At 44.3% G+C, this 15,134-nt stretch overlaps 1 long non-coding RNA gene across 1 annotated transcript; it reads right to left on the bottom strand.

Moving 5' to 3' along the window:
- Positions 1-6,402: 6,402 nt before the first annotated feature.
- Positions 6,403-11,988, bottom strand: LOC130543159 (uncharacterized). Its single transcript, XR_008958286.1, has 3 exons — positions 11,764-11,988; positions 6,960-7,054; positions 6,403-6,714 (listed from the first exon to the last, which is right to left on the bottom strand). It is a non-coding gene; the product is annotated as an uncharacterized LOC130543159 (long non-coding RNA).
- Positions 11,989-15,134: the final 3,146 nt, after the last annotated feature.

The following is a 15,134-nucleotide window of genomic DNA, read 5'->3' as shown; positions in this document are numbered from 1 at the left end:
ATTTGGGTCACAGAAATTTATTCAAAGAAAACCCCAACAGAGATAATAATAACATTAATTATCATTTATTGAGCATTTCCTACGTGACAAAAATCTTACATACTTTAGACCTTACGGCCAATTTGTCGGATGAATTCTAGGTAGGAGGAAATTTCTGCTCAGATTGGTTAAGTAACTTGCCCAAGTTTGCACAGTTGGTAAGTATGAAGGCTGATATTAAAATCCCAGCCCATCTGGTAGCAGTGCCCAAGAACATTTGTTCTTTCCTTTACAAAACAGTTGATGCAAAATGAAATTACTTTATGGTCACTTTGTTGATTTTTCAGAAAAGCTATAAGACATGGATTCAATGGTGATAAAAATATGTCCAGTTAGAATACAATTGCATTGTCCTTTATTTGTCATCTGGTTTTCTCTTTCCCCCCTTGAGATATTTGCAGAACGATACTACGAACTAATCTACTCTTCCCCTCTGTCCACTCCCCTCCTGCTCCCACACACCATTAATGGAAAGGAATTTCCTTTCAAATGATATAACCAAATTTATAACTCACAGACATGATTATCACACAGAAACATTTATTAACCTAAATGATGGCCACATTTTTGCCAAGATTCACCAGTTCTGAAGTTATTGCACAAATAGCAGATTTCTCAATAGTTTGGTGAAATCAGGTGCCAAATTACCCGGAGGATGAAAGCCAATTACCGCCGGTCCTGTTGGCTAGTCTGCTCAGCTGTTCACTGAAATTTCCAGTGTCTTGAGAGAATTTAGCCAGGAGGGCCCCCCAAATCTGCACTGTGACTTCACCTACTGATCAGGGTACAAAGGCTGTGAACAGACCCAAGAGAGGCTCGGGTGGCAAGCCAAGCAGGAGCTCACAGAGTCTCAGGTCACAGTGGCTACGCTAGCTACCACGGACAGACCAGCTTCTAAGAGCCAGACGCTGCGCTAGGAGCTGTACACACACGATTTCATTCTTCTTCTTGGGCCAGGTTGCGTAGTAGTTCACCCCAGGGACTCAGAGCCAGACTAATATGGCTGCAGGTCCTTGGGCAAGCAACGGCAACTGTGTTTCAGTTTCTGTGTCTTGTAAGATACTTCGTAGAGTTGAAGGGAGAAATGAATTCAGTCACACAAAGCCTTTATTTATTTTTTTTTTTACTTTTTTTTTTTTTTTACTTTTTTTTTTTTTTTTTTTTTTTTTTTTTTACACAAAGCCTTTAGAACAGTCTGCGGTGTGGAGACAGCACTCAGTGTCCTCAGTATAGGTTGGCCCCGTTCTGCCCGTCAGGACAGGGTACACAGAGCGTGCAGAAGAACCTATCATGTCAGCCTCAAGGCCTCTTGCTGCCATGTGATGACTGGCCCTCGCATGACTGATGGGGACGGTGGCGAAGCATTCCGGGGCTTCCTCCTTCCAGATGGGAATGGGAACCATGCAAACCTCCGCAGCGAAGACTTAACCACAGCCAGGTGACGCCACCAGTGGTGACGACAGTGTGCACATGGAGAGCAGGAGGTGGGAGCCCTCGCACACCTGCAGCCCTTCCTGTCTCCCGGCACAGTCATATCCCCTGGCAGAGATCAGCTAGAGAAATCCAGATCCACTCACCCAAACCTCAAAGAGAATCACACAGCAGACTCTTCTGCCAGTTGGATGATAATTAGAATCGAGCTTCTAGTGTAAATCTTTTCAAAAATCTTATGCCGTAGGTATAATTATCCCATTTAAGAAATGAAGAAATTAAGGCCCACAGGAATTAGGTGAATTGCCTAAGGTTATCACACAGTTTATAAATGGACCACTGGGATTCCAACAGCGGTTTAGATCTTAATCCCAAACCCTTGCCATGTCCCTCTCACTATGCAGGGATTAGTGCTTCTCTGGCTCGAAGATACTGCAAACTCATTGTTTTTCCTAATCTTTTTGTTGCTATCGCTTGACCATCTCATTTTTTATCACTGATTTTATCCAAGAGCAAGAATATGCTTTGGAATTCTTGGAGTAGCTGTTGAAATTAAATGTTCTCATTTAAGAGATTGCATTACGGATTGTCTGTGGATTGTTATTTCTCCATACTGTCTCTTTCTTCCTCCTCCCACGTCATATATTTGACATCTGATTATTAGACTCTTTTTAAGGGTTCTTGAACACGCTCATTTGTGGGAAAGTGCTAGTTAAAATTATTACAGGCAGACATTTGTGTTCTCACAGCCTTTCAATAGAGGGGAGAAAGGAACTTCTGGGTTCACAAAAATATACACTGCAAAGGTTTTCTTAAAATTCTCCACAAGGTGTAGATAATTGGTCAATTGTAAACAAATAATTAGTCAATACAGTTACAAAATCAGGAATGGTTATTGGTTTTGCTATTTTGAGCTCTCAGCAAATTATTCACTCTGATGTTCAAAGTCTCTGGAGCAGTCAGAGGACTTGAATAGCCTCTGCTGTCACTCTTCGGTGCTACTGAAGGGACTGAAGCTTCATACACGCAGACCTTCACCCTCCCAGCTCTGACTCTCCCCTTCCTATAGGTCATGAACATGTTGCCTGCAGTAGGTATTTGTCAAACCTTTTCATACCATCTCATCACTGTGATGATCAACAAATGTGTCCTGAAAATCTTTTATGCACACCTTGCAGTCAGACATCAGACAGTCTGCGGGGCAGAGTCTGGTCCTTGTACACACGGGACCATAAAGGGCATGCACCACATCCATAAGTGGTAACCTCATTCCTTAATGTTGAAATAATTTTACTTTCCTCTACTAGCAAGGATAGCAAATACCTATCTGGCTTTTATTTCCTTACGGCATATATATATATATTTGCCATATCTAGCACATTATGAAATTGGAAAGCACTGATTCCCATAACCAGTCTAATTCAGGAAGACATCTTACAACCACCAGTCCCTGCCAACACTCCTTCCAGTGGCCACCCCCACCTCCAATTTCACGTAAATATCAAATACTCTGTAATATTTTATCTACAGGAGACACTGTTGACTTGCAGGAGTAGTAACCATATTTGCTTATTTTTTTCATGCAAGAAGCTTAAAAATGCTTCTATGCTCTACAAACAAAAAGAAAAAAATCTGGAAGAACTTACCTCTGTCATAACATCATCCATTACAAATGATTTTAAGATGAAGACTTCTTCGTGAGAAATAAAACCTGCTGGATTTAGCATTCAGCTCTCACTTTCATTAAACAGAGTTGTCATTTTAGACCCAGGCTTTCCCTGGAGACAGTGATTCCACCAGGGGAAGCAGTATGCGAAGTTATTGCAAGAAAGTTTTTGTGTGAAATTGTGACTCCTGCCAGAAATGTCATATGTTTTACTTAACTTCCTTCCAAGAGCTAGGAAAATTTCCCAAGCCCAGATACATACAACTGGACCGCTATTCAGAAGTCAGTAGCATGGGGCTGACGAGAAAGACTGAATTTTATACACTCCATTTGTTTCTGGAGATAAAGCCTCTATCCTATTTTCCTCAAGGTGAAAGTCCAATTCACTTTGACAATTGTAAAGCCTTATTCCATGGGAAGGAAATGATTATGACTTCTGTCACTGTCATTGCTATTTATACCATAATAAATTTACCTAAGGAAGGTGATAGCCTCTACCGGATTCCTTCCAGAGCTCCTTAAGGAGTAAAACCATGCCACGGACAACCTACGAGACATTCTGTTCTGTCTTTTGCTTCTCAGCCCTTCAGTGTGGCAAGCTATCTACCACAACACTGCTGATTAGCGACTCTGCACAGACACCGTGCAAGACGGATTAATGTTCCCCATGCTGACTCTCGGGAACTACAATGCCATGAAGTACTCTCCAGGATTATCAAGGTGAAATTAAATTACGCTCAATACAGTTTGAGAGCAATTTTGCTCGTGGTTTAGAGCACCTCCACAGGGATGTTCTGAAGTTGGTTCCTACGAGCTTGTGAGTGCCAATGGTTAAATACGGAGGAATTGTGCAAGCCAGATGGTAAACCTTTGCGACCGGGCCACAGCGAGACTCTTGATCCCAGGAATTAGCCTCCATGCTTCCCTTTCCACTTCCTCAAGGCAATAGCAATATGGATTACAGAGAGTACCTTTTTCTCTGGTGGGAAAGGTTCTCTGACCTTGCCAGCTCCCTGCCTACCCTCCTGGAGAGCCCGTGACCTCCACCCCCATGAGGGTAACCGATGCTCAAAATGACCTTTGCTTTGTTTACATGCTAATCTCCATACCTCAAGACCTTCAGCGGCTTGAGAGCAAAGAGGGTATCTTATTTTTAAATCTTTACTAACTAGCATAACTCCTGGGACCTGGAAGGGGCACTACACATTCTCAATAAGTGGAGTTTGAATAAAGTTTTGACTTTTTGAAATGGAAACAAAAAAGAATAGATTTAATATTTATTCTGATATTCTAATTCTCATCTTCTTTGATGGGAAAGGAGACCGATGCCATTGCTGTTTTGTACATCCCTTCCTAAGCCTTGTTTACTTTGGCTTTTGTTTGGCTCTTGGGACAGACAGAGGCAATGTTCAACTTTGAGACTTTAGACCCTCTCTGAATGACTAATTACTGACATACTGGATTTTGGCTCTATTTCATCATTTTGTGACTCAGACTAGGGGAAATTTGGGGTTAATATAATGGGGAGTGACGTGAGCCTACTATTAACAGGACAGCTAATGTCTGAGGGCCCAGAGCTAAGTTCTTTGTGCACAGTCTTGCTCGATCCCTTCCACACCCCCATGGAGTAGATATTATTATTTCACTTATTTAATAAAGAAACGGAGGCATAAGGAGTGACTAGACCAGGGTCATCATAGGGCTAAGATTGAGCCTGGGTCTACGAGACTTTAGAGTCTGGCTTTTGAATACCGTGCCACAGCGCTTAGAGACTCGAGTGTTTGAGCTGCATTAGAGAGACGGTTCTGAGGCAGAGAAGGTGATTCAGCCTTTCCGTCCATGCTGAGTGGGCCCTGTCTTAGCTCTGGCTTCCAGGGCAAAACATCATCACGGGGTGGCTGAAACAACTGACATTTTTTTCTCCATTCTGGAGGTTGGCAAGGCCAAGGGCAAGGAACCTGTAGATTCCGTTCCTGGCGAGGTCTACTTCCTGGCCTCTCTGTGGGCTCACATGGCCGTTCCTGCGTGAATACAGGGGAGAGAGAGCTCCTACTCTGCCTTCCTCTTCTTAGAAGGGCACTAATTATATCATAAGAGCACCACCCTCCTGTGTCATCCGAACCTAATTATCTTCCAAAGGCCCCACCTCCAAATACCATCACATTGGAGGTGAGGGTTCAATAGATGAATTCTCTGGAATGTGCTAGACAGAACTGTACACAAGAAAACAGCACAGCAAAGTCTGGACTCGGGCTCGGTAAGCAAAGGACCTCGGGCTCCTCATGCAAGGAGTCACCCACCCTCATGTGTCCCCCGTGAACTCGAACGACCTGCAACTCCATGAACCCATGCACCTTGCGTGCCTCGTCCCATCCCTGCAGCACCCACCATCCTTGGCTCTTGGGGAGCTCAGTGTCTCAAAAGGGCCTGGTATCAGTATGGGTCAGAACAGGAGGGAGAAACCCCACCATAACTTGAACAGGAAAAGTTTAATATAAAAAAAATTATTAAATAGCAGTTTATTGTTTAGAAACCCTTGACACAGAGGAAGAGACTTGGACAAGGGAAGCCAAACAAGTTTTGACCTTCAGGATAAGGCTGAGGACTTTGTTTTGGCCTTCAGGCTACGCCTGAGCGAGCACGACTTGCCCTATTTCTTAGGCAACAGGATTCTAGGCAGCATTTCCTTTCAGATCACCCCAGGCATTTAGGCTATTTAAAAAATCTAAATAACATCTCAGTCATGCTCACATTCCGAGGGTGAAATGTTTTAATCTGTCTTTTCCCAGAATGGCCCTTAAGTCCAGGAGGGAGCGCAAACAGGCTGGGTGATGGTCGATGGATTTGGATATTTATGGGAACCCAGAGGTTTTGGCAAAAGTACATAGACATCTTTTTTTTTTTTTTTTAAGATTTTACTCATTTATTTGACAGAGAGAGGGTGAGCACAAGCAGGAGGAGCAGCAGGCAGAGGGAGAGGGAGAAGCAGATCCCCCCTTCCCTCCCTCCCTCCCCCTCTCTCCTCCTCCTTCCCCCCTCCCTGCTGAACAGGGAGCCTGACACTGGACTGGATCCCAGGATCCTGGAATCATGACCTGAGCCTGCGGCAGACACTTAACTGACTGGGCCACCCAGGGGCCCCAAAAGTACATACACATCTTAAAGAAGATTTAACTAGAATATGTGTGTGTGTGTGTATATATATATATATATATATATATATATATATATATATATAAAATTTGATATCCCACGAATGGCACAATAGAACTTGAGTGCAGGTCAAACGCAACAGCTGTTTGTGATTTCTCCTAAACTATAATAACAAAAGTGCTTTAAAAAATTCCCTCCCTTTCTCCAACTTTCAAAGTATTTAATATTTGCATAATGATTAATCTCGGGCTCCAGAGGAAATTCCCAAAGGGAGAGACAGCACAGCAGCATTCTGAACTGCGACCACGTAGAAAAGTGGGAGGAGGGAGCGTGTCAAGTCTTCAGCTTTGGAGCGTACTCTCGGGGGAATTCTACTACCCGTGGCCATCCGCTGGTGGCCCACCGTGACACTGGGACCTGGAGAGCTGAGGGAACACAATCCCAGACGTTGGGACAGTAAGTACTAACTTGGCCGAAAGTACAACTCCAATAAAGGCATGATAACACACCCCCTGTTTACGGAGAGGTAGACCTGGAATATTTCAAGAAAGTCTTACTCTGTGCTTTGAAAGGGCTGAATCCTTATTCTCAGAACCCCGGAATACACCCACATCAGCCCAACCGAGGCAAGCGCCGAGCATTTCCCTTCCACAGAGGGTGTTCAGATCACCTGAGTATTTGCTGTGATGTCACGGTCCCCTGGAAGCTTTTGGCTGGAGCAAGGGCAGCAGGCTTGAAGCGCATTTCTCAGCCTCGGTATTTGACCTGTAAGATGAAGGCATCCAGTGACATGAATGGCTCCCAACCAGGCTGTAGTTTAGAATTTGCCGAGTCTGGGGAACTTCCAGATAATACTCAACCCCTTAAGCCCACTGTCGGGCTAATTAAATGAGGATGTTTGGCAGGTGGGCCCAGAAGGTTAGCGTTTTAAGAAACCCTCTGAGTGAGGCCAATATGCAGTCGGGTTTGAGAGGCACTTGCCCCCTAACATACAACACTGTTGGTACCTGCGTGATGCTCGTCCTGTGGGTGAACCTTTGCGCATACTGAAAACATCGCTTCTGTTACAACAAACTCTCATTGACTGTGAGCTGTTTGTGAACACGTGTATGCATTTGGACGGAGTTTATAGAACACACAAAAATGAAAACAGCGGTCTTAGGTACAAGGATAAAGGGAATTCTTCTTTAAAATTTAAAAAACACCGTACTGTCTTCACAACAACACAACAACAAAAAACAACAACCATTACCAAACACACCCTCCCCACTCACTCTTTTTGCAATTTTGGGTCTGGGCTGTTTCCAGAAGGTTGTTGAAGACTGACCTCTGATCATAATAAAAGCATTTGTGTTCTTTGGTCAGAGCTGGGTTTCTCAAAGAACTTTCTGTCTCTCTGCCCTGAAATGTTATTTCATGAAAGAAGTTGAAACTTCTGTGTGGGTATGGACATTCTCATTGTTGAGGGCCTAATGTAAGTGGTCATTCAATGTGTATTCAATTATGACTGAACATACCTCGTGACTGTGTTCTGAAATCCAGTACTAAATGCAAAGCTCATGAATCATATTCACCAACCATGGCCATCGTAAATATTCATCTAATGTCTGTCTTCATTAGATGGTTATTAACACGTCAAAGATATTCGTAGAGAGAATGAAAGTGATACATTCTATCTATATTTACTCTTATTTGAAAGGCTAATTTATTTTTAGAGTACTCTTTGATAAAAGACTTTTAATAAAGAGAAGTTTCCTTTAGGAATAGTCTTCTGTCTTCAAGCTAATAATCTTACACAAAGACGGTTTATTAATGTTTTGCTTGTTGAATGACATCAGTCAAGTGATGGGCTATGTAAATATTCCAATTCAGAGACGACATAAAGCACAACTCTTAAAAGGTTACATTGATGCCTTCTCTACTAACAGTAATCTGGAGTTATTTTTCTGATGAAAAGAGGCAGCAGTGGTTCGTTTCCATCCTTGTCTGGTCTCCTTGGTAATCAATAACCCATCACAAGATTGCTACATGGAGTTGGGATACAGTCTGAATAGAATAGAGCAGGGATTGGCAAACTTTTTCTTTAAAGGCCCAAATAGTAAATATTTTCTGCTTTACTATCCAACTCAGGCTGCAGCGGCAAAGCAGCCAGAGATAGTATGTAAATGAGTGTATGTGGTGGCGTGCCAAAAACACCCTTTATTTAAAAAAAAAAAAAACAACAACAGGTGGCGGACTGGATTTGGCTTACAGGCTATAGTTTGCCCACTGATGGAAGAGAGCAAACTCAACAGGGTGTCAAACCAGCTTTCAGGTGGCAGTGGGAGGGTGTAGGCCAGGATTGGGGATTTTAACTCAACCCAAAGAAGCCAGGCTGTGCTGGGGTTCCGTATGAACAGGTAGGTCCACCGTGATAGGAAAAGTCGTGAGAATACGTTAACAATTAAAGAGCGATAACAGCAATGGCTAGTGTTTGTGGAGGACTTGCTTTGTAACTTGTGTCAGACACTTTCCATGTAATCTTTATAATAACCTGGAGGTAGGTATTATTGTATTCCCATTTTATAGATGAGAAAACTGAGGCACGCAGGGGTTAATGAAATTTCCCACAGACATACAGCTAGTAAGTGGCATGGCTGAGATGTGAACCTAGACAGTCTGACTTTAAAGATTGCTCTTTTTGAAAAAAATTTTTTTAGAGAGAGAGTGTATGTGAGCAGGCATGCATAAGCATGGGGTGGGGGGAGGGATGGCAGAATCTCAAGCAGGCTCCACATAGGGCTCAATCTCAGGATTCTGAGATTATGACCTGAGCCGAAATCAAGAGTCCCACGCTTGACTGAGTCACCTGGGGCCCCTAGAGACTATTCTTCTAACGGTTATGCATTATTACCTCCTGCCAAGGGACACAGCAAGTCCAAAGTCATCAACGCTGGGAGGGAAGAGTTTCTATATCGGTACTCTAGTCTTGGTTCAGGGTCTAGGGGTTCACCATCCTGAGGACAGACCAAGAATAGTGTCCCGGGGTGTATACTGTGGGAGACATTCTCCGTGGGTCTCTCATGTTTCTGTAGATTTTTAAGTAAAGGCATTGGCAGCCTTTTCTTGGGGACTGCGTTTTCACATTGTACAGCCTTGGCAGATAGAGATAGCGGCTCCCTCTGGAGCAGCGGGAAGGTTGGTTTGCTGTACTATTATCATAAAAATCATGCCTCTCTCTGGAGCGAAGTTGGGCAAGTTTGCTTGCAGCCCATTATAAAAGATTGGGGCTCTTCAGTGCTCTTACAAAAGATGCCTCAAAATGCCACTGAAATGTTCGCCTTAAAATAATTTTGTGTTATGTGAATTTCAGTCAATTGAAAAAATCAAGTCAAAAATGAAAAGAAACAAACAAAACTTAGTGAAAAGACAGCCAGATAAGAAGCAGACTCTCGCTAGACACTGAGTATGCTTGTGCCTCGATCTCGGACTTCCCAGCCTCTAAAACTGTGAGAAATAGATTTCCATGGTTTACAAGTCACCAAGTCTATGGGATTTAGGTTATTGTAGCTTAAACAGACTGAGGCCGGAAGACCTGTGTTGAAGGCAGACAGAGGCAAGCCTCTGTGAGAACCTCTAGCTCTTGATTATGTGACTAGTAGACTGGCCCTCCGAGAAGTTCTCAAACCGACTAGAAAGTGTTAAAGGTGTGCAGCTGATTCTTTGGAACGATTTTTCAATGAACCATAGCAGTAACATAAGTATCACATCCCGGCAATTTAATATAGTGGTTCCTGAACCGAGCGGCTCGTCGGAATCAATGGTATTATTAAAATAACAACAATAAAACAACAGATTCCTGAGCTCCACCTCATATGTAATGAATCAGAAATGAATCTGGGGCTCAGAAATCAATATTTTACAGTTTCCCTAGATGACTCAGGTGCACTGAGTCCCTTTCTGATGATAAAGATTGATGGGGCATGTGGGTGTTTACGTTGGTTGGGTGTCTGCCTGGGCTCAGGTCATGATCCCAGGGTCTTGGGATTGAGCTCCCTGCTCAGAGGGGAGCCTGCTTCTCCCTCTCCCTCTGCCCCTTCCCCCGCTTGTGCTCTCTCACGTGCACTCTCTCTCTCCCTCCAAGAAATAAAATCTTAAAAAAAAAAAAAAGGTTGAATTCGATCACAGACAAGTCCTTCTGGTTCTCTGTACCTAGCTTTCTTCAATTGTTACTCAAATAGTTAAACTCTGGAATTGTGCCGTGCAGTGACAATTAGCCACATGCGGTATTTAAAATGAAATGAATCGGGGTGCCTGGGTAGCGCAGCGGTTAAGCGTCTGCCTTCGGCTCAGGGCGTGATCCCGGCGTTCTGGGTTCGGGCCCCACATCAGGCTCCTCCGCTGTGAGCCTGCTTCTTCCTCTCCCACTCCCCCTGCTTGTGTTCCCTCTCTCGCTGGCTGTCTCTGTCTCTGTCGAATAAATAAATAAAATCTTTAAAAAAAATAAAATAAAATGAAATGAAATGAATCAAAATTACATAAAATTTAACATTCAGTTCCTCAGTTGTATCAGCTACGTTTAGGGTATTTACAGCTACACGTGGCTAGTAGCTACAGTATCATATAGTGCAGATACGATTTCCATCATCACAGAAAGTTCTATCGGATAGAGCTACTCTAGAATGGCTTATACCATAAAAGAAGGAAGCTATTAAAGACTGCTGGGGTTGTACCAAAAAGACTCAGGAGTCAACATGAATAAGTCAATACCCCATTGACTAAAGATGGGATAATTTGAGCACCATTTAGAATAATAACTGCACTGGATTGAAGTATATTAAATATATTTAAATCCATGACTCATACTTGAACTAAAATAAAATTTATTGGTGTCTTTTAGAGGATGCTAGGGAACCAAGTCATCACTTGAAAACTGGAAAATAAAGGGTTATCAAACATTTAATCAATACTTTCTGAAGGAAAGCCTGGATAAATGGAGATCGTACTGAGATGCATTATCAGAAGGCCCATTAGCAGGTCCCACAGGACTGAGCACCTGTTGCCCTTCACCATGGTAAATTCAATAACGCAGGCTTGTGCTAGTTTTTCTTCCCTCTTCTACTTCCCATATCTTGCATTCTTGTTCTCTGATATTCCCAAAGAAATTACTGCATGCATACTTCTATCTCTGGCTCTTCTCTGGGGGATTCCAGGCTGGGACAGCATTCTAGTACAAATTCTTTTTTTTTTTTTAAGATTTAAATCTTTAAGATTTAAATTTAAAGAGAGAGAAAGTACTAGAAAGCGGCAGGAGGGGCAGAGGGAAAGAGAGAATCCTGAAGCAGACTCCCTGCTGAGCATGGAGCCACATGCGAGGCTCCATCCCAGGACCCTGAGATCATGACCTGAGCTGAAATCAAGAGTCCACCGCTTAACCAACTGAGCCACCCAGGTGCCCCTCTAGTACAAAATCTTGAAAAAGAATTTAACTGTACCTGGCATATAGATTTGGTTGTTTGGTTATGCTTCCACTCCTGGTCCAACCTCCTGTGAGGGGCTGTCCCTCCAAGAGATGAAGGTGGGATTTCTTAAAGTAGAAGAGGTGGAAGGGAGAGAGTTGTGGGAGCCAGAGTGAAGTAACATTTCAGTCTAGAGCCTTGCTACTGCTGTGATCTGCTGACCGACAGCTTCCTATCACCTGAACTTGTTAGAAGCGAGGACTCTTGGGGCCACAGCCAGGCCTACTGAATGCAAATCTGCATTTAACAAGATTCCCCAGGTGATTTGCATGCACATCAAAGTTAAAGAATTCTCCTCTAGAGGGAGTAATAATTATCCAGCTCAGAGAGATTTTTACAAGAGTTAAGATGTTGAATCCAAAGGTCAATGGGAAGCACAAATAGGAGCAGGGGAGCACCTGGTGTTGTGAGTGAGTGAGTGTGTGTGTGTGTGTGTGTGTGTGTTTGGGGAGGGGGGAAGTGGAAGAGGAAAAGTGGGATTGAATCTATGAGAAACGCTTTAAATTCACACTCGGAAAAACATTCTATACCTATGTTATTATATTTTGCTCCATAAACCTCAAAAAATGTTCAAGTGGGATGATAAAACCACCCCCCAAATCAACAGAAAACAATGTCTATGTGTGGTTGTAAACACAGAACCAGTTCTTTCTGAACAACTGTTAGATATTGAATTGAAGGCTTGTGTTCGGGGTGGCGTTGTGTATCTGTGAGGGAGGCGCAACCAGCCTTGGCAATCCGCCACTTCCTCCTAGCCCCTCTCCCCTGTCCCCAAACTCCGACACTCTGTTCACTGCCCCCTCTCCACGGACAAACTCTCAGCGACAGGCATGGTGCACTAGTAAATGTTTCACAACTGGCTCTTCGGAAATACATATAAAGCTCTAATTTGTAGAGTTTGCCCATTTCCACAGCACAGATAGCGCCATGATGGCTGCTTGTAAGCTGCCATGACGTTAGCTGAACATGGAGTTGGGAGACAGCACAACTGGCTATGGCACAGCGCTGGAAATAATTGGGAGAAAGGGCAAGAAGGAACTAAAGGGTGGAAAGGACACTGTAGAGTGGGCTGTAGCCTTCTCAGAAGTGAGGGAGGAGAAACGAAGTTGACGGCCCCGTGGGCTGCTGGGACTCAGGAACGTAGCTGTCTACTTGGAGTCAAAGGCTTGTGTTGTATCCTTGGCTCTGGGCGGAAGACTGGGCCGTCTCCCCCCATCTCCGGCTACCTCTTTGCTTTGCCTCTATTGAGAACTTCCTTTTGAGCTGTAAAAGAGTCAGAAACTCAGCTGCAGAAAAGGTTTGAGGACAGCCAGGGTGACTTGTATTCTATGTTTACTGAAGCTTCTTCCATAAACATTAACTGGGCTCTGGAATGCTCGTACCTACCCTTCATGGACGCACCACACCCCAGTTTCCCCTGTCTGAGTGTCATCCCCATGACTCCTACCCAGCTTCCTCAGGTGTTCCACGCCCTGCTTCCCTGGCCAGAGTTCAAGCCCTCACCTGGTTTCTTTGGACCGAATCCAAGAGCTGCATACCTGTCTCTCCTGGGAGATCTCCAGCTGGCGCAGAACTCCCTTCCCTCAGGGACATTAGCAGATAATGCCTATCTGCCTTGCTGTAGGCACTTGGCAGGTCTTTTCCACCACCCTTCTGCCCACAAGCACTGTTTTGGGGGCTTGATGTTGGTTCTCCAAAGGCCTGATCCAGGGGCTCCATCCCCTCGGGGCCTCCCTCCAGCTGCACAGCCATTGATCTGTTTTGTGGCTCTGGGCCCCCTGAAACACCCTCTCCTCACCTTTACTGACAAAACACGCACCTGAATTTCCCATAACTGCTCTGGTTGCTCACCTTTCATTTTTTCCTGGAAAGCATCCAGAGCTAGAAATCCAACGCACTAGAGAGCCTGAATGAATGCTTCCTAATCTGCGTGAAATAGAATTTTTTGTAACCTTCTCTTTTTGCTTCATCAATGGTGACTTTCAGGAACGATACACTTCTACTCGCAGATTAAAAGTGTTCATTTTTGCAGCGCTAATAGCTGTTTGGAATGCAATACCTTGTTTCCTCCTCTCCCCACATGAATGCACCTTCAGTTTTAGATTTATGATTTGGCTTTTCTTTCTTCTAAAATAGAGACGGAAGTAGTGAAAGTCCCCTTATCTCCGTCAGAGCTGGGGCCTCTTCTCAGGATCACGTCCTTTCCGTCCCCCAAAGCAGCCACCATTTATGTTCATTCCTTCTAATCCTCATTCTTTCCTCATGTTTTCTTTTCGGAGCACAAAAACACATCGCTACCCTTTCTTACAAAGTCAAGGCCAGCTTACATGATACGGGGGAGAGCTTACACTGACAGAAGCACTCCAGGTGGTTCAGCTAACTCACCACGGCTTTGGCGTCTCCCCGGCTGGGGGAGGCTCTCAGTGTGTCCTTCCTGCCAACGGAGAACCCCACTCTGCCCTTTGAGTGTCCCGTTCAGAATGAGGCCAGAGGGCTCCAGACCAAAGAATGCCTTTCATCAAGCCCAAGTTATGCAGGAAGGAATCCCAACAGCTTCTGCTGTTGGCCTGTGACGCTGACCAAGCTGGTGTACCCTTGACCCCTCCCCTCTCTCCCAGATGTCCAATGAACCTGTGTTCAGTTTGCCCTCCGACCCTCCGCAGCACGTTGCCTTCTGTGAGGCCTCTGGCGAGTTTGAAAGGCTGCCAATCTGGACCCCAAAACGGAAGTGCCTGAAGGAGAAAGTTTTCCAAAGTTCTTGGTTGTCAGAGAGATGAACATCATCGAATGACTGAGAAGATGAAAGGGATAGACACTGAAAGCAGTTGTAAGATTCGACTGTCCAAGGGACGAGGCTCAAGAGGAGGCCGGAGCCACAGCAGTGAAAATCCTGCACTTGAATTGCTAGCATTATGAACACGTTTTCAGGGAACTTACCAGAGAAGGTCAACTTGAATGGGCACTAATGAGTTGATGGCTCTGATCCAGGAACAAGTCAGACCATAGCAACCAGGTGGGGTGCTAGGTAATTGTAATGTCCCCTGGGAACAGGCATTGAGCCCCAGGACGAGACTGGTGAACCCCCGCCCAGTGAACAAATGATCAGGTATCAAACTAAAATATGGACAGTGGATTATGCTCAAAGGAATTCTTCGTGCACGGACTCAAATACGTTAGCTCTCTCTGTCTTTTATTAAGGCCCCTTCTTGGATAAAGAACAAAAGTAGATATAGGCAGATCTTAAAAATGCATAAGGCTGATCAGCCTGCCTGAGCTTGAGTATTGTAGGTATTCAGAAAATGGCTTGTTGATTACAGTGTAATAGGGCTCATCCCCTGTCATGGGGC

Source organism: Ursus arctos, unplaced genomic scaffold (genome assembly GCF_023065955.2).
Source record: "Ursus arctos isolate Adak ecotype North America unplaced genomic scaffold, UrsArc2.0 scaffold_8, whole genome shotgun sequence".
NCBI lineage: Eukaryota > Metazoa > Chordata > Mammalia > Carnivora > Ursidae > Ursus > Ursus arctos.
The sequence above is the reverse complement of the archived record's forward strand: the minus strand, read 5'-3'. Positions and strand labels throughout refer to the sequence as shown.